Source organism: Notamacropus eugenii, chromosome 1, assembly GCF_028372415.1.
Source record: "Notamacropus eugenii isolate mMacEug1 chromosome 1, mMacEug1.pri_v2, whole genome shotgun sequence".
Taxonomy (NCBI): domain Eukaryota; kingdom Metazoa; phylum Chordata; class Mammalia; order Diprotodontia; family Macropodidae; genus Notamacropus; species Notamacropus eugenii.
The window spans coordinates 61727633-61751815 of record NC_092872.1 but is presented as its reverse complement, the minus strand read 5'-3'; the positions used below and the strand labels follow the sequence as shown (position 1 = coordinate 61751815).

Below are 24183 nucleotides of genomic sequence, written 5' to 3'. Positions count from 1 at the left end.
CAACTGTGTTCTCTACAAGAAAGACATGCTGCTCTCATCTGAGAGCACCCTTAACAACCAACTTTGGGAATTCCACTTAACAATCCCACTTTGAGAACCTATGGTACAATGTTGCTTTTCCTGGATTTTAGGATTCTGAGGTCAATTCATGTCAGTGATAGACACTTTAGTGTAAATTAAATAGCTTAAAAACTGCCTCTGGACCCCTCCAGCCCCACACAGAAAGAAAACCACAGACAAATAAAACCTATGGAGGGATTCCATTTTCTCATGAACAAAAATACAAAGTTCATCTCTCTTGACCCATTTGTTCATTAAGTCAAAAAAAAGCATGCATTAAGTACTTACTAAGGGCCAGGAATGGTGCTGGACCCAGATGGTATAATGACAGAAAACAAAGCAGTTCCTGCCCTGAGGTAGCTTTACTAAGGGGAAAATAGAATGCATACAGAAAATTAAATGCAAAAGATATGCAAAATAATTTATGTCAAGCAAGGTACTAACAACTAGGAAAATGAGGTTTAAGCTTCCCTTAGGAGGGTATAGCTGAGCTTAGACTCAAAGAATGTGAAGAGACAGAAAACACATTTCAGGCAAGACAGGACTGTTTGTGGCCAAGTAATGTGAGATTAATTAGTGGGAATCCAGGAAAAGCAGCATTGTACCATAGGCTCCCAAAATGGGTGATACCACCCCTCTTCCCCAAGGGGTGTTGGAATGATCCAGGGGGTGGTAGTAACCTTGGGTGCAATTAGGGGGCATTGAATAAAAATAAGGGTTCACTAGAAGCATAAGGACGGAAGAGAGGAGAAGAAAATTTTGAAAAACTGTTTGTATATGTTTTATCTGTTTTGTAACAGTTAAAGTCGTAGTGATTACATTATTTTCCAAACAAACACACAAAATACAAGTTATAACCAATCAGTAGTCAAGTTCTTCAACAGGTCTTAACAAGCAAGTGTTAGCAGGTGAGTGTGTTGCACATTGTCAGGTAATCCAGCATGAGTTGGCAGGAATAAATGCATGTAATGACTTGTTTACAATACAATACTATGTATTTACATGACACAATATTGTGTTATCAACATTTCAATGCAGAAAAAAACCACAAATTTACAATAAATTATTAAATTTAAGAAAATATTTTATATAAAATGAGGCAAATTTTAAAAAACTCTTAAAGGGTTAAAGAAAGCAGATTTCTGAGGCGGGGGGTGCTGAGTAATTTTTTGTGAAAAGGGGATGGTAGTCCAAATAAGTTTGGGAACCTCTGATCATACAATGGAAAGAGTGTTGGGTTTAGAGTTAAAGAACCTGGATTCTCTATGATGCTACCTGTATGGTAATGGTTTCAAATCCTACCTTTGCCACTATGAGCTGTAGATAAGAGGCTAGCTGGGTGTTCTCTAGTCAGAACAGGATGCCCTTTATAATCAGCCTAAAATGTGAATTAACCTCAGCATAGGCTTTAAACTAATATCGGAGAGTGTGTTCTGAGAACCCGTGTATGACAAGAAGCAAAGAGGATAAGCATGAAAGGCATCATCCTCTTACACACAATTAAGGTATTCGGAGAAGCTACCATTATTTGAGGAAATTTTGCTTAACAAGCTTACAGTTATGGTTCATCTTACATGCCTAGTGGTAAACTAGCCTATTGGATCATGGGATCATAGATCAAAGGAACACAAATTTAGAGCTGAAAGGGATGGGTGGTGATGAGGAAACTGGCCAAAAGAGAGATTAAATTACCTGCCTAGGGTCACCTAACCTAAAAGTCTAGATTAAAACGCACACTTTAGTCTTTCTGACTCAAAGTCCAGTACCTATCCACAAATAGTGTCTTCTATGTATTCACTCATCAATCCCCTTAAGCTCCCAGGATCTCACTCTATAAGAGGAGTATGGGTCTCCTCTCCATTCTGCTATCAGGTTGAAGGTAACCAGGTTGAGGGTAGGCCTCAAACCTGTTGGTAAGTTAGGGGGGTGTCTAATGAAGACATTCCTCGCAGGATGGATGGATGAGAACAATTTATTCCAACGGACATGAAGACAGCTGAAACAAGAGTTGTGGAGCACTTAGAGCTTGGTTATATCTCAAAGACACCAAGGTCATCCACTACATCCCAGGCCATTGCCAATCTTCCTAACTGTTGTTTTATCACTAGATTTCAATGACGCTGGAAGAGAGGGTGAGGCTGATGACTCTGTGCAACTCTGTCTCACTTAAATCCAATTCAAAGGCAAGTTGAGACATCATTTACGATGTCACTGGTCATGTTCAAAATGAACAATGAACAACAGTATCTTTTAGTCTTCAGTGCTTTGTCAAATGACTGTATCTAGTAACCACTTCCACACCCCAAGAACAGGAGGATCTTTTGGCATGAGTATCAAACTCAAAAATGCAGGAACCTTAAATATATTAGGTAAAGAAAGCACCTGATTTAATGATTGTGTTGTCAGGCTTAATATCAATTCTGACACTGGACAAAAGCTAGATGCTTATTGAATAACATGTTTTAGCAGAGAAAATAATAAGAAAATCATTTCATTAAAACAACAACAACAAAAAATCAAATTATGCCTTAATTTTTTGGTGGGCAGCCAGGTGGTGTAGTGAATTGGGTGCTGGATTTAGAGTCAGAAAGACGTAAGTTCAGATCCTGCCCCGGACACTTAGATGTGTGACCCAGACTTAACTCCTGTCTGCCTCAGTCTTTTCAACTGTAAAATGGGGATGGTAATAGCACAACTTCCAAAGGTTGTTGTGAGGATAAAATGAGATAATATTTGTAAAGTGCTTTGCAAACTTTGTAAAGTGCTATATAAATGTTAGCAATTATTTATTTTTGTCCGATTTTCACTGTTTCTGAGGCAGGACCTCAGGGTTCAAGTAGTCCAGACCATATCTGAAAAAAATCTTCTATAACATGTCTGCAAGAGAGATCATCAAAATTTTACTTAAATACCTCTGACAAAGGGGAAGCCCAGTTCCTTCTCTGGCATGCCATCCCACTTTGGGGATTGCTAGCAAATTGTTTCTCTACATAAAATCTAAATTCCCCTCTTTGCAATTTGCCATGATTGCTTCTAATTCTGTCCTCTGAGTCCAAGCAGAATATGTTAAACCCCTCTTCTAAATAACAGTCCTTCAAGTACTTCAAAATAGCTAACATGACCAGTCTGTGTCTTTTGTCCTCCAGGCTCAACATTCCCACTTCCTCCAACTGGTCCTCAAGAGGCAGAAACTCCCGAGTTTTCATTATTCTGTTTACCTTTCTCTGGAAAGACTTGAGTTTATCAGTCTTCCTCTAAAAATATGGTATCCAGAGCTAAGTACAGTTCTCCAGATATGTTCCAATCAAGGAGAAAGCACAATGAAACCATTACTTCCTTAATTTCTAAGGTTCTATCTCTGTTAATATAGTTTAAGATTTCATAGCGCATTTATGCTAGTGACTCATGCGGGGACTGAATATACTAAAACTTCCACTTCTTTCACAGAAATTGCTACGTGGCCATATATACTCCATCTTCTACTTGGAAGGCTGATTTTTGAATTCAAGTGGAAGCCTTTTACATATAATTCCATTCTATTTCATTTTATTTAATTTGGCCAGATTTTATAGCTTGTCCAGGCCTTTTTTGAATCTGCGGATTGATTTATCCTAATCAGTATTTGCAATACTCTTATAAGAAGCAACTCACAGTGAATCCCCTTATCTGCACCTTGCAGTCTCCTGATATACTGCAGCCATATTCATAGTGCGTGTATGAGCCCAGGATATACAAACCAAGCCGCAACACAGTTGTCAGGATTCTCTTTCTCCTTTGAGACATTAAGTGACCCTCACTAACACAGAGATCCCTCAAATAACTGTTGCACCTCTAGAGAAAAAGTTCTTTCCCTTTTTTTCCTTTGACTGAGTACTTAAAATATTTAGAATTTGACTTGTTTCCTCTTCTCCTCCAAACCCTTCGTGATACTAAATAGGAGACTATTATCAGCAAGGATGCTTTGCACCACAGAAGCATCTATTAGAAATTCTACCCCAAAGCCCTGTAGCATTATAAAATCCAAGCAGCGGGGAGTCACATTCACTGAACAGACCATTTGCAAAATGTATGAAGCCAAGAGTCAGAGTGAGCAGTTTTTCTCTAAGAAGGAACAATTTGCATAGTCCAGATATGCAAAAATTGTTTACAAGTGCATTATAAATGTGTGCTTGAGTGATTGAGGGCAAAGGAATCGTTCCTGTCTGTTTGCAAAAAAGGATCATTCAATATACAGAAGTCTGTGTAGAAGACATAGTCTGAATTCCAGCATAAAGGATAAATTTCAATATGATTTTCTCACTCTGAAAATGGAAGCTGTGGCTTCTGTGGCATGTGAAACCACTTTACATGGGGGTACTGCTGATGTATTGTCGGTTTCTGAATTGGCATCCTATGAATGTAGGAAATTTTTTTTGGTGGGGGGGGGTTGAGGCAGACCACTATCTTTTATTCAGGTTATTCTTAATTTGCAAAATGAAAATTTGAATTAATGGTCCAAACAGATAGTAGGAGCTAAAGAAAACCCAGAGAATGTAGAATTTTATTTGCTGAGACTCCCCAACATTATTATGTATTGGTTTCTATTCTAAATCATTACATGCAAATGAGAAAGTCCCATGGATTTGCATCCAGTAATGAGTACTCTGACTTGGCACTTGTCGTTATCTGCAGGCTATTAGCAGTGAAAGCAATTTGCTATGTACTGAAATGGTGGGTTTTTCCCTTTATCGTAAAAAGTAGTAGATTGGCAACTGACTATAAGACAGTGTTGACTATAAGACAAACGCCAAGCATCATGTATTAGGATTTCATTAAACCTTCCAACCCCCAAATCTCCTGCAGATATCTTATTGTCATCCTCCCAAGCTTGAGATTCAATCCCAAATTCTAGTTTTCCAGAGCATGGAACAACTTTATAAAAAAACACCTTAGAAAGTGGTCAGTGGTTGGTACACACGATATGTGTACATTTGTTACAAATTCTAAAGTAGGTGAATATTGAAAATAATGATCTTTGTATAAACTATTAACATTTGTGTAACATATATGACATTTGTAGGCAAGATCCCCATAGTTCAATGTGAGATGGGGCTTAGAAAAATCTTCTTTGATTTTAATTTACCTAGATTGGGGGCCAGTATTCAAAGAAGGGACTTGAGACATCATTTAGTCTAATCCTACTTGCCAGTCCCAACAAGTGGACATTAAGTTTCAGCTTGAAGTCCTCCAATGAAAGAGAATTCTATTTTCCAAGCTGATGCTATCACTTTTGCCCAGCTTTAATGGTTAGGAATTTTCCCTTCCTGTTAAGCCTCAATCTACCTCTCTGAAACTTCACCCATTTTTCCTAGTCTTGACTTAAGGAACTAAACAGAAAAAATTGAATCATGCTTCCAAATGATATTCCTTTAAATACTTGAAGACAATCCTTTTCTAGGTTGAACATTTCCAATTCATTGAATAAAGCCATACATGGCATGGTCTCCAATTCCCTCACAATTATGTTCTCACATTCTAGATGCATTTTGGCATGTCCTTATTAAATGTCCATTCCTTTTTTTTTTTTTTTTTTTGAGGCAATTGGGATTAAGTGCCTTGCCTAGGGTCACAGCTAGTAAATGTCTGAGGTCATATTTGAATTCAGGTCCTCCTGACTCCAGGGCTGGTGCTCTATCCACTGTCCCACCTAACTGCCCTATAAATGTCCATTCCTAATGTCTTTCCTAAAATGTGGCATCCAGAACTGAACACAGTCCTCCTTCATATAGGTTCCGACCAGAACAGGAAATAGCAAGGCTCTCACATGCCTTGTTCTCGTCATTATACTTCTATTAATTTGGCTTCAGATAATTTGTTGTTTTTTACTTCCATGTGATCACTGACTCATTTTACATTTGTAGACACTAAAATTCTCTAGTCTTTTTTTTTTTTTACACAAATCTATCTAGCCATTCCTCCACCATTTTGAATTTGTGAGGTTGATTTTTTTAAAACTTCTTTTCTTTATGTTATTAGAGTCAACCAATTCCTCTAGCTTCTAAAAAAATCTTTCTGGATCTAAACACAGTCACCCAGTATGTCACCAATCTCTCCCAGAGTCAAGCCATCTAAAAATTCTACATGTGCTATCTATGCTTCCATAAAAGTCATTGCTAAAAAAGGTCGGTCAGTGACAGGTTAAGAACATATCCATGGGAGGAACAAATGGGGAGGGGGAGAGACATCGCTGGGAACCTCCCTCTAAAGTGACATGAAGCTATCAATGACACTCTTTGGGTCCAGGTGCTCATCTCAATTAGCAACCATAATTCTTCCAGCATAAATCAGGATGGTTATCCACCTATCCCAGAAGCAGAGAAAGCAGAGGATGTGGCAGGATGAAAGGGGCTGGTGTTAGAATAATTGGGGTTAAGTTCTGACCCTGAAGCCCTCTTTAAGCCTCAATTTCTTACATATAAAATGTCGATACTAACCCTTGTACTATACACTTTGGAGGGTTGTTGTGAAGATCGGACAAGATATGGTATACAAAGCACCATATAAATATAAGCTATTAATATAATTGCTGCTCTTACTCTTTGGGAACTTGAATCTAGTCTATACGTGTCATAGGTGCGGACTCAGTATAACAGGAGAATTATTTGGAGTACCAGTTCGGTTTTTGTGCTTAAACTCAACCATTCCATAGAATGAGTCCAGGTAACTGTCTGAATAATTCAGATCCTAAATCCAGATTTTCTGACTTGTCAAAGTCAACTGTCAGCTGAACATGGATTTACCAAGTAATTGCTAGTTTTCCCATTCACACAGTGCTACATGAATTTTTATTTTACGTGAAAGGTGAATGACGCTGATATCATGAAAGGTTTTATGAAAGAAGTACAATTCTCCCCCCCATTTAGTAGGGAGATGAAAGTATAAAGTGGTGAAGGGCATACTCCAGAATAGAGCTGACCCTTAGCACCTAGCCAGGTGCTAAGAATGCACAGGTAAAGACCTTCTCCGTGTTGTCAGAAGACTTAATATAGACTCAGTTTTTCTTGTTGAAGTCCAGTGCAATCAGTGTCATGGTTCACTTTTGTCCTTTCCACTTTGCCTCTTGGGGAGCTAATAACGCCGAATGTTTGCAGAATTCAGTAAGCTCAGAGACCCCATCCTCATCTGTAAAAAGGGAAATAATAACAATAGCACCTAACTTCCAGGGAGAAAATGAGATAATATACGTAACGCACTTTGCAAGCCTTAAAGTGCCATAAAAATTTCAGCTATCATCATTATTATTAAAAATGTAAGATTGGAATTAAAGGAGTTTTTTTGCAGGAATTTGCAGGAATTTTGTACTAAATTGATTTTTATATTTTTAACTGAGCACATAAAATAGACTCTCTTTCTGCCTATAGAGTCCATGGTTGCTACTGCAACTCATGACCCAGGCCCCCAGAATCCTAGGCTCCTGTAGATTGGGTCCAGTCTTCAGATTCATTGCCCCAATTTGAATTTTCTCCAGGAAAATTTCCAAATATAACTTAGATATATAGCTTGTATATAACTTTGCACAAATGTGAATAACAATTCTTTTAGTTCCTATACAGGCACTCAAGGTAACAAATGTGTACCATAAACAGGACAACATTTAGTCCTTTCCATTCTAAGATCTAGACCCCTAAGTGACTTGCCCTTGGCTACACACCTTGGAATTATCTGAGGTGTTATTTGATCCCAGGTCTTCCCTAGCTCCAAGCCTAACATGTTGCATCTATGCCAAGCTGCATCCCAGCGCAATATGTTTTCCCTATTTCCACCAATATAATGGGTTGGCTAAACTGTCAATCAATACTGGGGTCATTATGTGACAATTTGAATTGGTTGATATTCCCTGACTGGTTGATCTGATACTGATTGAAAGCTAAGTCAGTTATCAGAGTTTTAGGGAGAATAGCCCTTGATGGCTAGTATCACTTGATGTTTGGTATTTGTTTAGTAATAGTAGTTTTGAGAGAGCCCCAGATCTTAGGTATCCTAGGTCTTATGTATCAGGCTTCATTGAATACTCTACTTGTACCTGCAGTGGTGACCTAGAGAACAATGGTCACAGTGATGACATAATGTCTCATAGAACTTTACAATACAAATAGTACTGAGACTTTGGGTTAAAGTCTTGTTTATTATTGTTTTTTGATGAGCTGGATTTGAGAGAGGCTTTTTGGATTGGCATAAACTTCTAGATGCAGAATGTTAGAACTGCAGAAACCTTAAGATCATAACCCAACCCCCTCTTTTCACAGACATGAAAGCCAAAGACGAGTGAGGGGAAACGATTTCTTTTTATCCACATCATAAAATACATTTCCATGAAGGCATTTTTTTTGTCTGTGTGCCTATTTCTTGAATTGCCTAGGGTTGGAGGGGGGAAGGGAGGAACCCAACCTATTTTAGAACCATCAGAAAAGACATTGCCAACAATTACTGATTTCTTAAGATGCTCTGAAGGTAGGGCTGCTGAAGAAAGCCTTGGAGCAGAATAATATGAATAACTTACCTCCAAATAATATGTTGCTAGACAACTTAATCTCCAGGGCTATGGAAATAAACCACAATTCCCTAGCGGAAGAGGAAAAAAATGTCCATATCATCTCTTCTTTTTAGATATGCTGGAAATTTGGGGCATTAAATAACCCTTACTGATTTGTTTGCTACACATGGCTTTGTCAGAATCAGTGCCCTTACCAAGCTCAGTAAGAAGTCTCCAAGGATTTCTTGGTATAGTTGATTGGAAGTTCCCAAAGGGCAAGTCCAATGTCATTTCCTATATATTCCCAGAACTTAGCATTATGCCTGACATTTAGTAGATACTTAATGAGCATTTCTTAAATCAAATTGAACAAATATTTGTTGAGTGACTGCAGTGTATTAAGCCTTAAGGGAACCATGAAAATAAATAAAACATTGCCTTGAGGGTCCCTACCCTTGAAAAGCTCACAGTAGGAGAGAGAAGACAAATACATTAATATCCTACAAGGCAAAATTTCAAAGTGAAATAAGGAAAGAGCAAAGTGCTCAGAAATCACTTCTGGCTAGGAGAAGATTTCATGAAGAGATAGCACTTGAGCTGGTGATCAAAAAGTGAAGAGCTTATCGGCTATTGAAAATAGACTAGGGAAAGAAAGGGAATAAAGCTAAAGGAATAATTTGCATGATTCAAGCACAAAATGTTAAGAGAAAAAGAAAGTTAAAGGTTTAACCAAAAATTATCCAGAGCTTTTACCTACACCATCCATATTCACCAAATTATTGCTTTACTTTCTACTTCTTTTGGTTGATGGGGATAGAAAAAGTCTTTAAATTGTATTTGTCTTCCTAGTTGTAAAATAAATTGTTTTTCAGCATTCCGGACCCCAAACAACTATTACCTCTTTTTTCTCCTCCTTTTTTTCTGCCAAATCTCTTGAAAAATCAGTATACACCCTATGTCTTCACTATTTTACTGCCAACTCTCTCCTTAATCTTTTCCCTTATGATTTCCATTCCCTCCTACTACTATCTACTGATACTTTCAAAGTTTACCAGTGGTCTCCTTGATAGCTAGTATTTATACTATACCTTAGGAATTGTAAAACACATTACATGTTTACATTACATTACATCTCACGTGATCTGCACAATAATCTTGTGATATAAGCGCTATCATTATCCCAGTGTAAAGATAGGGTATCTCAATCTAAGAGATTTGCCCAGGGTCACAAAGTTAGGATTTGACCTAAGTTCTTTTTTTTTTTTTTTTTTTTTTTTTTAATTAATTTTTTTATTTTTTTTAATGTTTAACAATCACTGCCATACAATTGCGATTTTATCCCTCCCCACCCACCCCCCGCTACCTCCCTCCCTCCCCACGACTGCATACAATTCTGTATAGATTCTACATATACTTTCCTATTGAGTATATTTTCACTATCGTCATGCTATGTAGTCAGACTAAGATAAATGAAAGAATCCGTATAACAAATCAGAACATGATACACAAACAGATACACATACACAAACATGATCTGCTACATTATGTGAGTGACTTCCATATTTCTCTCTCTGAGTGTGGAAGGCTTTTTGCCTTGAGGTCCACCATTGGGATTTTTTTTTTTTTTTTTTTTTTTCAGAAATTCTTGTGTTATTACAAAAATCTAAGTCTACCAGAAAAAACTCTCACACACTGTGGTTGTTGCTGTGCATAAAGTTCTCCTGGTTCTGCTCCTTTCACTCAGCATCAGGTCATATAAGTCCTTCCAGGCCTCTCTGAAGTCTTCTTGTTCATCATTTCTTATGGCACAATAGTACTCCATTACATTCATATACCATAATTTATTCAGCCATTCCCCAATTGATGGACATCCCCTTGACTTCCAGTTTTTGGCAACTACATAGAGTGCTGCTATAAATATTTTTGTACATGTGGGACCCTTTCCCATTTTTATGATCTCTTGGGGATATAGTCCTAGTAGCGATATTGCTGGGTCAAAGGGTATGCACATTTTTGTAGCCCTTTGGGCATAGTTCCAAATTGCTCTCCAGAATGGTTGGATGCGCTCACAGCTCCACCAACAATGAATTAGTGTTCCAACTCTCCCACATCCTCTCCAGCATTTATCATTTTCTTGTTCTGTCATGTTTGCCAATCTTATAGGTGTGATGTGGTACCTCAGAGTTGTTTTGATTTGCATCTCTCTAACCAATAGTGATTTAGAGCATTTTTTCATATGATTATAGATAGCTTTAATTTCTTCCTCTGAAAATTGCCTGTTCATATCCTTTGACCATTTATCAATTGGGGAATGACTTGTATGATTATACATTTGGGTCAGTTCTCTATATATTCTAGAAATGAGGCCTTTATCCCCGAGCTTAGCTGTAAAAATTTTTTCCCAATTTACTACATCCCTCCGGATTTTGGTTGCATTGGGTTTGGTTGTGCAAAAACTTCTCAGTTTAATGTACTCAAAGTTATCCATTTTGCATTTCATAATGCATTCTATCTCTTCTTTAGTAAAGAATTCTTCCCTTCTCCATAGATCTGATAAATACACTATTCCTTGCTTCTCCAGTTTATTCATGGTATCAGTCTTTATACCTAAATCATGTACCCATTTGGACTTTATTCTTGTGTACGGTGTCAGGTATGGGTCTATGCCTAATTTCCGCCACACTGTTATCCAGTTTTCCCAGCAATTTTTGTCAAACAATGAGTTCTTATCCCAGAAGCTGGGGTCCTTGGGTTTATCAAACAGAAGGTTGCTATATTCCTTGCCTACTGCATCTTGAGTGCCAAGTCTATTCCACTTGTCTACCTCTCTGTTTCTTAACCAATACCAAGTGGTTTTGATAATTGCTGCTTTATAGTACAGTTTAAGGTCTGGTAGCGCTAGGCCACCTTCCCAAGCATTTCTTTTCATTAGTCCCTTTGATATTCTGGACCTTTTGTTTTTCCAAATGAATTTTGATATTATTTTATCCAGCTCTAGAAAGTAATTGTCTGATAGTTTAATTGGTATGGCACTAAATAAGTATATTAATTTGGGTAGAATTGTCATTTTTATTATATTAGCACGGCCTACCCATGACCTAAGTTCTTTAAAGCATTTGACACTGCTATATCTTGTCCAAGCCCTCCCTCTGCGTGTTCTCTGTACCTTTGACCTCCAAGACACCATATCTACTTGGTTTTCCTTCTTCTTGACTGCTATTTCTTTTTTGATTTAGTTGACTCTTCTACCTCTTCCTAAAAGTGAGTTAATATTTGATAAGACTATGTCCTTGGCCTTTTCCTTGACATCTATACTATGTTCCTTAGCAATCTCATTTACTTCCTATGACTTCAACTAAATTCTCTCCTCTTCATCTCTCTTCTGTATGCCAAAACTATATCTCCCACTGTCCACAAAATATCTCAATTCATCATTTGCTCCCCAAAGTCTGCTTCTATTTCTAGCATACCTACTTTCATTAGCAGAATACCAGTCATCCAGTCTGCCATGCTTGTAACCCTGAAGTTCTGTTTGAGCCTTTCCTCCCCCACTCACCTTCCAGATCAAATTAGCCACCAAATCCTGTCATTCTATTTTCATAACGTCTCTAATAACTACCCCTGCCTTATATTCTCACTGTCACTATCATTGTTCAGGATTTCACTAACTCTTACCTGATTGATTGTAATAGATTACCAGTGGATTTCCTGACTCAGCAATAGGGTACCATGGAAAGAGCACTTGAGCAAAATCCAAAGACCTGGGTTCTCACTACATGTGGAAATAACAACCTATGTGATCTTATGCAAGAAACTGGACCTAAGCCTTCCCATCTATAAAAAGTTAGGAGTTGGACTAAATAGCATCTGAAGTATCTTCCAACTCTAGATTTGTGATCTAATGCTGTCTCTCCCCTCCAATCTATCCTTCACAGAGTCAGATTAATCCTCTTGATTAAGAGATATGATCATATCACTCCTTTACTCAAAGTCTTTCAATTATTTTCTTTTTATTTTACAAATTTCTCCTTATCTTGCCATTCAAAGCCTTCTATAATCCAACACCAATTTACCTCTCCAGGCATACATATCATTGCTGTCCTCTGTCTTCCCTATGAACCAAATTGGACTTACTTTATGTTCCCAACTATATCCAATGACTTGGCATCTCCCTGTTTTTGCCCATTTCATGCCCTGTGTCTGAGCTATCCCTTGTTTCACACACATACACACAGATACACACACACACACACACACACACACACACACACACCTGCCATGATGAAATCTTACCCATACTTAAAAGACCAGTTCAAATGTTTTCCCTTCTATGAGGCTTTTTCTGATGTTCCCAGGTGAGGAGTTTCTCCCTCTGGAATCTAATATGGTGCTTTCCAAGTACCTTTTTTACATACTTATTATATTTTATTTTGCATCATAGAAATTTCTGTGAGTATTATATAGTAGGCTACCAGGGTGCCTTCATTGTTACAGATAAGGAAGACCAACTCAAGTCCACGGACATAAATCTGATGGTAGGTCAGGTGGCTCGAGGGAGGCCTTAAGTGTCCACTAATTAGTTGTCTTTGTCAGGCCAAGGATGAGTAACAGGGAATGAAGCCAGAGCTGATTGCAGAAGGCACAGCCCTGCCAAGAGAGAAAGTGAAGAAACCTAAGCTTAATGGGCATGTGGAATAAAGAGCAGAAAGGGGAGGAGGCTGTCTCTGCATTCTAGTAGGAGAGAGTGGTGCCTCAGTGAAAAGGAGGGACTGAAAAGGAATTAATAGGCTTTGTTCTTGCTTCTGTGACTTATTTTTACTCTGTGTTAGCCAAAAAAGGAGAACCCAGTGCCCAGCTGGGTCTGACATGGAGCTGATTGGCCAACAAAGTTTGTATACATCATCCAAGAATAATTGTCTGTCTGGGTCTCCAGACAGGAAAGGTGATCTTAGCCCCACTGTCCGTCAGTCCCTTTTGACATATGTACATTATAACCTGTATAATAACATACAACTGACCCACAATGGAGTTGAATGAATGAAAGAGTAAAAAAGTATTTATTAAGTACTGTCTAGTAGCACTTAGTAACAAAGAGGAAATGTGGCATTGTGGGATAGAAAGCCAGCCAGAAAGACAAGGGTTCAGGGCTCAGCTCTGACACGTATTGGCTGTGGCTATAGGCCCTCTCAGAGCTCTAGACAACTCTCTGAGACTTTAAGTTTCAGAGAAGATGCTGGTATACATTATTAGAGGGAGTTCCCATTTTAATGACATCCCTATCCTGTAGGAATAAAGTGTTAGAAATACAAAAAGTCAAACAAGACAGGCCCTGCTCTCAAGGACCTTAAACTCTTAACTGGGGAAAATGGCACAAGTAAGAGTTTTCAGCTACAAGATACTTGAAACTTCCTTGTATTCCTTAGGGTTTTGTGCAAACAAGATGGCAAATATATGCTCTTTAGTGTGGGTTTCCATTGACAAAATGATGTCCATTTCTGATGTTGGAGCATTGGATGGTGCCAAGGAATCGGGGGTCAATTTTTTTTCTTTTGGAGGCTTTTAATAGCTGTGACTACTTAAAGATGCAGGAACTGTGGCACCTCCAGATGCAACTGCCAGATCACATCTCCACAATGACTGCTCCTCTGAATGGTGACTCTAGGGCCAGGTTGCGGTATATCTATTGCTTTGTAGGCTTGTGTTATTCCAGGGACTCTTGGGTCAAGGCTTTATGCTTTTCTCACCAGGACTGGAAGGGGAGGTGGTAATCAAGGTTGTGGCTATAGACCTACCGGGCACATGATGCTTCCTCTTTCTTCCTGAGGAGGCCTTGTTGCTTCATCTACGCTGGCTTGCCTGCCTCAGTGGTGACAGTTGTTTGGCATTTGGTGTTGATGAATACAGGGATGACAGATTTCCTTCTCCAAAGAGGTTGCTCCCTGGAGGAGAACTATGAGGACAGTGGTTTTGTTTGAAATTGTAGAAGAAAGAAATGACCAAACTCATACACACACACACACACACACACACACACACACACACACACACACACACCAGGCACACTCATAACAAGAGCTCAGTATTTTAGCTAACCGTCAGAAGCAGTTGCATAGAGACAACTGCCTTCACTCTATGTGCACAGCGAGTCTGAAGATGATTCTAGTACATTCTGTGGTCAGCCTTCTTCCCTCTAGAGTCCAACTTCCCTTTATTTCTTAGCAATAGCAATAAGTCTTCTTAGTTATCATCCTCCTTTTTTTTCTGTTGCTTGGTTACCCTCCCTTCACCAGGTCTGTTTGTCATTGTCTCAGAAAATCAGCAATCTCTGGAATGTTGCCATGCTACCAAACAAAAAGGTTTGGGAGAGGTGGGGTGGGATAGAATCTTCTCAGAGCTTTCCTTAAGCTACTAGTTACGTTATCAGTGTTCCCATCCATGGTCTAAACCAGTTCTTGTCCAGGGCTACCTCCCCTTTACCCCGCCCCCTCCCCAGTGCTCCAGCAGATTTAACCCCTTAGACCTTACTAATATTAAACTCCATGAGCATGGTGTAGTAGATAGACACTGGACTTGGAATCAGGAAGAATGAACTACAAAACCTGCTTCAGACACTTACTAGCTATGTGACTCTGGGCAAGTCACCTAACCTCTTTTGCTTCAGTTTCCTCATCTGTAAAATGAAGGAGTTAGACTCAATGATCTCCAAGGTCCCTTCTAACGCTAAATCTATGAGCCTATGAATCTTTATCTCTCCCCCAGAATCTAGCTCTCAATTTCATTAAATGCTTACTAGGTGTAAGAAAATTGCTGTTTTGAGCACGGGAAATAACAAAGACAAAAAGAAAACCCTCCTCAACCAGATGTTGCACTCTCCTGGAGGATAGAATGCACTAAATAAATGATTTTGGAATTACAAGTAGCTCCTGATTGGTACAAATAATAAATTCCCCAAAGGGGTCTCATTATTTGATTTTGTACTGGGACCACTGAGTATATTTGAAGTAATTATAATTGTGCATAGTGGGAATTCAAATATAGGCAACCACTTCATGAGATTCATTATTCACATTTATCAAGACCTAGCTGTAATGGAAGGGAGTTTTCATGTTACTGAAAAATGTTACTATGTACTTGGCATCTTGTTTGGCTCTAACAAGTTAGCATATTTTCCTTAAATGAGAAAATATTATTTGAAAAAGTTCCCATGAAGGTATTTTAATTCAAACTCCATTAGGAGTCCTATGCTGACAGAGTCTACTGAGCAGATGGAAACTTAATTCACTAGATGGGCACTTATGATATAAAACCAACTATCCTGGGAATTGGGAGGATGAGGGATTGTTTGCTCAGTCCTTCCAATCAAGTCCTAAATTCTAGTGGACATTGAGTATATGTGAATAGATTTTTCCTTTGCCCTTCCTTTCTTAAACAAGCAAGTTTGTTTTGTTAGTACTTTTCATCCAGAAAGATACACAATGCAGTCTTTCTACAGAGTCAATCACCAGGGCTTCTCGGAGTTGTTGAAACGTTAAGGTCAGGCCTCTCTTCAATTCTCCTGCTGGAGAGAGCTCTTGATGTGTTACAAAAACAGTGAAGGATCATTGGACTGAAAGCCTGAAGAAATGAGTTTGAGTCCTTGGTCCCACCATTTACTAACTAGGTAAATGTAGGTAGGTCACTTCACTTCTCTTGAAAACCAGTTTCCTTATCTCTGAAATAGAAATGATAATTCCTTACTCTGCCTACCTCTTGGGGTTGTTGTAAAGCTCAAATGAGATAACGTCTATATAAGTGAGACTTAAAGATACCTTCATTATTTCTACAATGAATCCTGCCCCAGGCCTTATCCATTGGCTTCTGGGTGGAGTGGACCAGGAAGAGAGAGGGGAGAGACATCTGAAGGAGCTTCTTCCCTAGGAAGTTGATCAAGTAGGAGGAGAGAGGTGAAGACCAGGCCAGGGAGAAAAGGAGGGAGTACAGACGAGTGACAAGCAAGCTGGAGAGAAATAAAATTGAGCTGTGTACAGGTCTTCAGGGAGATGGCAGGAAATGAGAAAAAGCAATATGGAGCCACATACAGACAAGAAAGAAATGACATTGAGTTGTGAATGAGCTTAGACTAGGGGGAGCCAGCAGAGTATGAAGCATCCTGTAAGAGGGTGGCAATGATGACTGCCAGAGGGAAGCAGTGGGTACCAGTTGGAGATAACCAAACCGATGGTGCAGGCAGCCCTGGTTCTCCACTCTTCTGGGACCTCAAGGGTATTGCTGTGGGCTCTGGGCATTGTTGTGTTCGTCTTTTGTTGCTGAAGAAGACCATGCCATCGGAGAAATGTTGGCATCACTTGCATTGTGTTCTAAGATGGAAAGGGGGAGGAAAAGGAACAGGAGGGGGGAAAGGGTTTTCTTGATTTGTGTAGGGCTCAGATAGGAATACTTTCAGTGTGTGTCATTGCCTTAGATAAAAATCTATTCTTGATTAGATAGCCTTGCTGGCCTGTGTGCTTCCCAGAGAGCTGAGTGCCGTTGGAGGTGGTCAGGGCAGTCAAGGAGAGCCAGATTCTGAAGTTCTCAAGGTTGTCTCAGGTGGAAACACTAGAGATATTTTGTGAGAAGCTTCCGAAATCATACCTAAACCCAGTATCAGTAGGGATCCTCAGACCCTTGACCCTTTGTATATAGCACTGGACCTTCTGATGCCCAGGTTCCATCTTGAGGACTACTTATTTTGAGAGGCAACATGGAGTAGTGGGTAGAAAGCTGTTCTTGGAGCCAGGATAACCTGGATTCAACTCCTGGCACATTCTGGCTGTGTGACCCTGGACAGTTCATTTAATCTCTCAGTGCTCTATGTGACTCTCAGAGTTTATATATTACAGAGAAACTGCTGACCTGCATTACTAGAAGTATTTTCCTCCCCAGAGAGTTAGTTGTCTTTGTCAGCGAAATCACTGACCTGGTCCCTACCTCTGTTTAAGATATTATGCGATGGGGTTGTATGAAGGGGAGTTGTAAATGTGCATTAACACATCATCATCTGTGACTGAGTCATGATATCTTGGCAGGCATGAGCCAGGGTGCAGTATACAATTGAATATTAACTGGGTTTACAGATGTAAGCACTTGTTTTTTTTTAATAGTATTTTATTTTTTTAAATTACATGTATAGATAATTTTTAACATTCAGTTTTTTAAAATTCTGCATTCCAAATTTTCTTCCTTTCTCCCTTCCCTCTCTCCCTCCTAAAAACAGTAGGCAATTTGATACAGGTTATATATGTGCAGTCATGTCAAACATATTTCCATATTAGTCATGCTATCAATGAAGAAACAGACCCAAAGGAAAAAAAGACAAAAAAAAAATAAAGTAAAAAAAGTATGCTTCAATCTGCATTCAGAATCTCTCAGTTCTTTCTCTAGATGTGGACAGCATTTGCCATCATGTATCCTTTGGAATTGTCTTACATCATTGTATTGTTGAGAAGAGATACATTGTTCATAGTTGATCATCACACAATGCTGCTGTTACTATGGACAACATTCTCCTGGTTCTGCTTTCTTCACCAGCATCAGTTCATGTAAGTCTTTCTAGGTTTTTCTGAAATCTGCTTTTGTCATTTCTTGAAGCATAATAGTATTCCACTACATTCATATACCACAGCTTATTCAGCTGTTCCTCAATTGATGGGCATTCCCTCAACTTTCAACTTTTTGCCACCACAAAAAGAGATGCATATAGGTACATATAGGTCCCTTTCTGTTTTTTTATGATTTCATTGGGATATAGATCTAATAGTGGTGTTGTGACCACTTATTTATCAAGGAGAAGTTGCACAACAATGGCTATGAACCCTTACCAATGAATATTGATTTTCTAAATGCCTTTGGACTGCAAAGAGGGCAACATTGAAGATGCCACTAAGTGACCACTGAGGTATGGGTCCCCAAAGCCAAAAAAGAAGCTGATCAAAATTATATAACTCACCAAAAAAATTTTTTTTAAATTGCCAAGCATTTATTTTCCCTTCTTCCTATCTCCCCACCCACTATTGAAAAGAAAAGAAAAACAAAAGTGATGTAACAAATATTCATAGTAAAACAAAATTAATTCCCACATTATCCATGGCCCAAAAGGTATATGTCATTCTGCTCTCCAAGTCCCATCACCTCTATCAGTGGGTGGAGAGCATGTTTCATCTTGGATCCTCTGGAATCATAGTTGGTTGTTGGTTAATAATCTTCATTTTTTGGAAGTTGTTTGTTTTCACAGTGTTGTTGCTGTAATTGTGTGAACACTTCTGGTTCTATTATTCCCTTCGTTCAGCTTTAGTTTATACAAGTCTTTCCAGGTTTCTCTGAAACCATTCTTCCATCATTTCTTATGGTATACAATAGTATTCTACCACATTCATATGCTGTAATTTGTTTAGTCATTTCCCAATTGATGGATACCCTCTTACTTTTCAGTTCTTGTGACTATAAGAGGTGCTATCAAAACATTTGTATATGTGGGCCTTTTTTCCTTTTTCTTTGATCTATTTAGAGTATAGGTCTAATGACGATAGCTAGGTCAAAGGTTATGCATAATTTGGTCATTATTCCAAAATTGCTTTCCAGAATAATTGGACTACTCTACCAACAGGGCATTCATGTGACTCACCAAAGAATTTTGAGCCAGCCTGGCTATCTCTTAGATTATTGTTCAAAGTTATTCTTCCCTGAGGATCAGAAAGGCTTGGGTCCATATACTAAGGATGCCCACATTGAAAATAGTATCAAGATAATATATCTAAAAAGGCCAGGAGATATTTTTCTATAACTCTAGACCATATGACACATGCATGCTGAATATACTCAAAAAGGGGATATACTCAAAAAGGCCATCATTGGCCTTCTAAAATGTACATATTCTTTAGTCCAGCAATCCTACTGCTAGTCACATACCTCAAGGAAGCCAAAAATAGAAGGGCTCCAAATGTGTTAAAAAATATATGTAGCAGAATTTTTTTGTAGTAGCAAAGAATTAGAAACAAAGTAGATGTTCATGACTAGGTAATAGCTAAACAAAGCATGGTACGTAAATGTAACAGAATATTACTGTGCTATAAGAGAAAATGAATATGATACTACAGACAGGCATGGAAGATTTATATGAATCAGTGGAAAGTGAAGTAAGCAGAACCTGGCAAGCAATATACATAGTACCTATAAAAATGTAAATGGAAAGAATACCACCATTAACAAAAAAAGAAACTGAATGTTGACCCCAGAAAAAAACAAGGAAAAATTCACCTCCCTTTCTCTCTCTCTCTTTTTTACAGAGGTGCAGGACAACAATTGTACATATAGTCAGAATCAGTATGTTGTTTAGTTTTGAAACTCCTTTTTCCCCCCTCTTTCCTTTATTCTTTATTACAAGAAAAAGTTCTTTGGGGAAAGGAGTGAGGAAAGAAGTATATTTATAAAGGAAGGTGATGTGAAAATTAAACTTATTGGTTATAAAAATTAAAAAGAAAAAAGAAATGAATTCTTGCACCCCTCCCCCCCAAAATCTTCCTGGATCCATTAATTTTAGGTTTGTAGGATTCTCATGCAGTAATGATCAGGATATTTTTTTTAATTTTTAAAATTCTGAACCTAAACAATACTAAATAAAATATACATTTCCATATAAGAATTGAACAGAAAAAAAGAGGATTATACATGACACTGCAAATCTGTTATATATAACTTGCTTTTCTTTTAAAATATATAATAAATTTTTAAAGGAACTTTCAAAGCTGTCTTGCTTGTTTGTTATTCTTTCTGGCCTTCTGTTCTTTTCTGTAGTTTTTTTAAAAAAAAGATCCTTCTATGACATTGTAATCTTTTTTCTTTTTGTGCCTCTATTTCTATTCTTATTTCCTTCCCACCCACTTCCCAAATGGGAAAAATTAGAGGAAAAAAATTTTGTAACAAATATGCATAGTGAAGCTAAACAAATTCCCACACTGTATCCAAAGATGGATAGCTTATTCTGTATCTTAAACCCATCTACTCTCTGTCTGTAGAGGAGTAGGATGTTTCTTCCTCAGTTCCATTGACAAGAACAATTGAAGGTCCTGAGTCTATCTGGTGCTCCAAAATGAATCATGGAGTTCTATGGTCATTGAACTGGAGTGATTGGGAAAGGAAATTTTATGTGGAGGACTCCACGTTTTAGTTGAGAAACTCAGAAATTAAGCATTTTTAAAAAATAAAATTCAAGAAGTATTTCTTGAGTGCTCCCACATGAAAAGCTAGGGGTGGAGAACAGAGAAGAAAGTAACTCAAAAAGTTTCACAAGGGATCCTGACCTCAAGGAACTTACAGTCTAGTTGTTGAGATAAGATCCAAACACAGGAAGCAACTAGGAAATGATATAGGAGAGCATTTAAGAAGCTGTGACATTGATTATATTAATTGTGTGTCACATTTTCGGGTTTAGAGAACGTACTCTGGGAAGTCAAAAAAGGAAGAGATCTAGGTTCATGGAAGTTTTCAACAAAGACTTCATGGAGGATATGATTTGAACAAGCAGGGAAGAAGGAGAAAATATTCTAGGTGGGGGCTGAATATGAGCAAAAGCATGAAATGATTGAAGGAGACTCCAAGGTCTTCTGGTCCAACCTCCTCATTATACAGGTAAGTGAACCAAGACCAGAGAGACCTCATAGGTAGCAAGTGGGAGAGCTGGAATTTGAACCCTCTCTCAAAGGAGATGATTGTAAAGCCTTACCAAGTCCTCCACCATTTACAAAGCACTTTCACATTACTATGTTCACTTGAACCTATAGTACCCCTGTAAGGTAATAATCGTTATTTCCATTTTAGAGATGAAGAAACTTGTCCACGATAACATCACTAGTAAAAAGAACAAGTGTAGGACTAGATCCCTGGTCTTCCAATTCCTGGGGCAGTTACACAGTACAGTGGATGGAGTAATGGCTCTGGAGACAAGAAGACTCATCTTCCTGAGTTCAAATCCAGCCCCATACATTTACTAGATGTGTGGCCCTGGGCAAGTCACTCAACTCCGTTTGCCTCAGTTTCTTCATCTGTAAAAAGAGCTAAAGAAGGAAATGGCAAACCACTCCAGTATCTTCACCTAGAAAACTCCAAAAGGGGTCACAAAGAGTCAGACACAACTGAAAAATGACTGAACAGTAACTGCTACTCCTCTTCCAGTTCTCTTTTTACCACACTATACTAAGTTCAATGAGGCACTCAAGGAATCAGAGAGCATTGTGAAAATATGTCTGGCAGAAGCATGGGGTCTCTGTTGGTGAATTGTGGAAGATCACGTTGAATAGCTAAGAGGAAAGTGGAATGTGGGATGTCTCTAAGTGCCAGGCTAATGTGCTTGAACCTGACCTTTTAGGCAATAGGAAACCACTGTAGATGCTTGAGGGGAGGGTACCTTTTGAGGGGGCAGTGATTTAGGAAGCCATAGCACATCATTATTGATAAACTGCCCTCAGCAAATCATTGCTTATCTCTGATTAAGAATTATTCCTCTTTGAATCTTCTGTTTTAGCACGTCCGGAATGTAAAAAGTCAAAACTCTTTCAAGCAACAGATCTTAGAATGATGAAAGCTGCTGGGATAACTGATAGATAAATTTTAGTATTTAGCTATTGGGGAATAGTTGAAAAAACTGCGATAGACGAATGTAGTAGAACATTATGATCTGTATGATGTTGGGCAAGTTATAGCCTCTCAGGTCTTCATCTTTAAAAGGAGGGGGTTGAATTAGATGATCTCAAGGACCTTTCTACCTCTCAATCCATGACCCTGTCATTAGGACCACAGGAAATAATAAAAATGAGGAATTCAGGGCAACACTGGAAGAGTCTGTATGAACTGACACAATGAAGTAAACAGAACCAGAGAGCATCAAATATGTAAATGAAAAAAGTATTAAAACAAAGCCAATCATTGAATAATTGTATTGGCAAGACAACCTTAAAGAAGGTATGAGGAAACACTTCCCTCCTTTGGGTAGAATGCTGAGGGAACCAACGTTTCATGTATTTTCCGACTTGGTTGTTGTGTTTGTTGATTTAACTTCACTGCTTATCTTTTCTTTTTCTTTGTTTGGAGGGAGGGTTAATTTGAGTGAGGGGAGGTATGTCTGGAAATGAATGTGATGGAAAAATAGCAAGCATCAGTAAAATAAAGATCCTCAGTATTTAGTGCTAAGAATTGTCATTGGAATGGGACTGAATCTAGGAAGCAGGTCAGTTAGACACTAGTTAGTTCCTCTTAGGCATTCTTGTAGGGTGGATAGAATAAATGAAGATGAAAAGAATTGCTTATGACCTTTACTGTTTGCAACATCCTCTCCTCAGAAGAACAGAAGCTCTTTGAGAGAGGGTTCAAATCCCAACCCTCCCACTTGCTACCTGTGAGGTCTCTCTGGTCCCAGTTCACTTACCTATATAATGAGGAGGTTGGACCAGAAGACCTTGGAGTCTCCTTCAAGCTTTAAATCTATGAGACTCTGAGAGAATGTTTTATTTTTGTCTTTGTAGACCCAGTGCCTAGCATGATGCCAAACTTACTCAACTGCATGTACCCTTTGATCCAGTGATAGAACTGCTAGGTTTATACCCCAAAGAGGTATAAGGGAGAAAGAAAAGAAAGAGGGAAAGAAAGAAAGAGGGAAAAGACCCATTATGTACAAAAATATTCACAACAACTCTTTTTGTAATATCAAAGAACCTGGAAACTGAGGTGCTCATCAACTAAGGAGAATGGCTCAGTAAATGACAGAATATGGATACAATGGAATACTGTTGTGCCATAATAAACAACGAAAGGGACAATTTCTGAGAAGCCTAGGAAGATCTGCATGAAGTTATCAGAACTTGGAGAGTTTATGCAGTGACAACAGCATTTTAAAGACAAACAACTTTGAAAGACTTAAGAACTCTGATGAATTCAATGACCAACCATGATTTCCAGTAGATTCGTGATGGGATATGCAATCCACCTCCTGACAGAGCAACAATGATCTGATAGGGAAGAATGAGACTAATGTTTTATGGACAGGGCCCATATTTTGTTTTTGTTTTTATTTTCCAGGAGGTGTGGAGTGGGAAAAGGGAAAGAACATAAACTGCTTATTAACTGAAAATAAAAATCCACATTTTAAAAAGACCATTTGTAGAAGTGTGGGAAAACAATTATTGTTTGGGTGGCCAGAATTCTGCTAGTGAGGTGGTTTTTTTTTTCACTTAGCTAAACTAAATAATGAGCACAAGGCCCAATTCCTATCAAAAGTCTTTCTAACTTGCTAGGTCCTGCCAGAGTTTGAGTTCCAACTGGCATAGCCTTGAAGCCCAGAGGCAATGGAATAAAGTTCATAGAGTACTAAATATACATTAAAGCCCTATGCAAATCTGAGCTATCATTATCATTATACATTGAAATAGGGTTTTAATGGAGAGTTGTTCAGTTCCTTTTTAGTCATGTCCAACTCTTTGTGATCTCATTTTGGGTTTTCTTGGCAAAGATACTGGAGTGGTTTGGCATTTTCTTCTCTAGCTCATTTGACAGGTGAGGAAACTGAGGCAAAGAGGGTTAAGTGA

General features: G+C 38.5%; 1 long non-coding RNA gene across 1 annotated transcript in view; it reads right to left on the bottom strand.

Moving 5' to 3' along the window:
- Positions 1 to 6850: 6850 nt before the first annotated feature.
- LOC140522819 (uncharacterized) overlaps positions 6851 to 24183 on the bottom strand; it is a 79287-nt gene continuing 61954 nt past the window's right edge. Inside the window, exons 2-3 of the long non-coding RNA XR_011973362.1 lie at positions 14365 to 14522; positions 6851 to 7221 (exon numbers count right to left, since the gene is read on the bottom strand). This is a non-coding gene — a long non-coding RNA (uncharacterized lncRNA). The remainder of the gene's footprint in view (positions 7222 to 14364; positions 14523 to 24183) is intronic.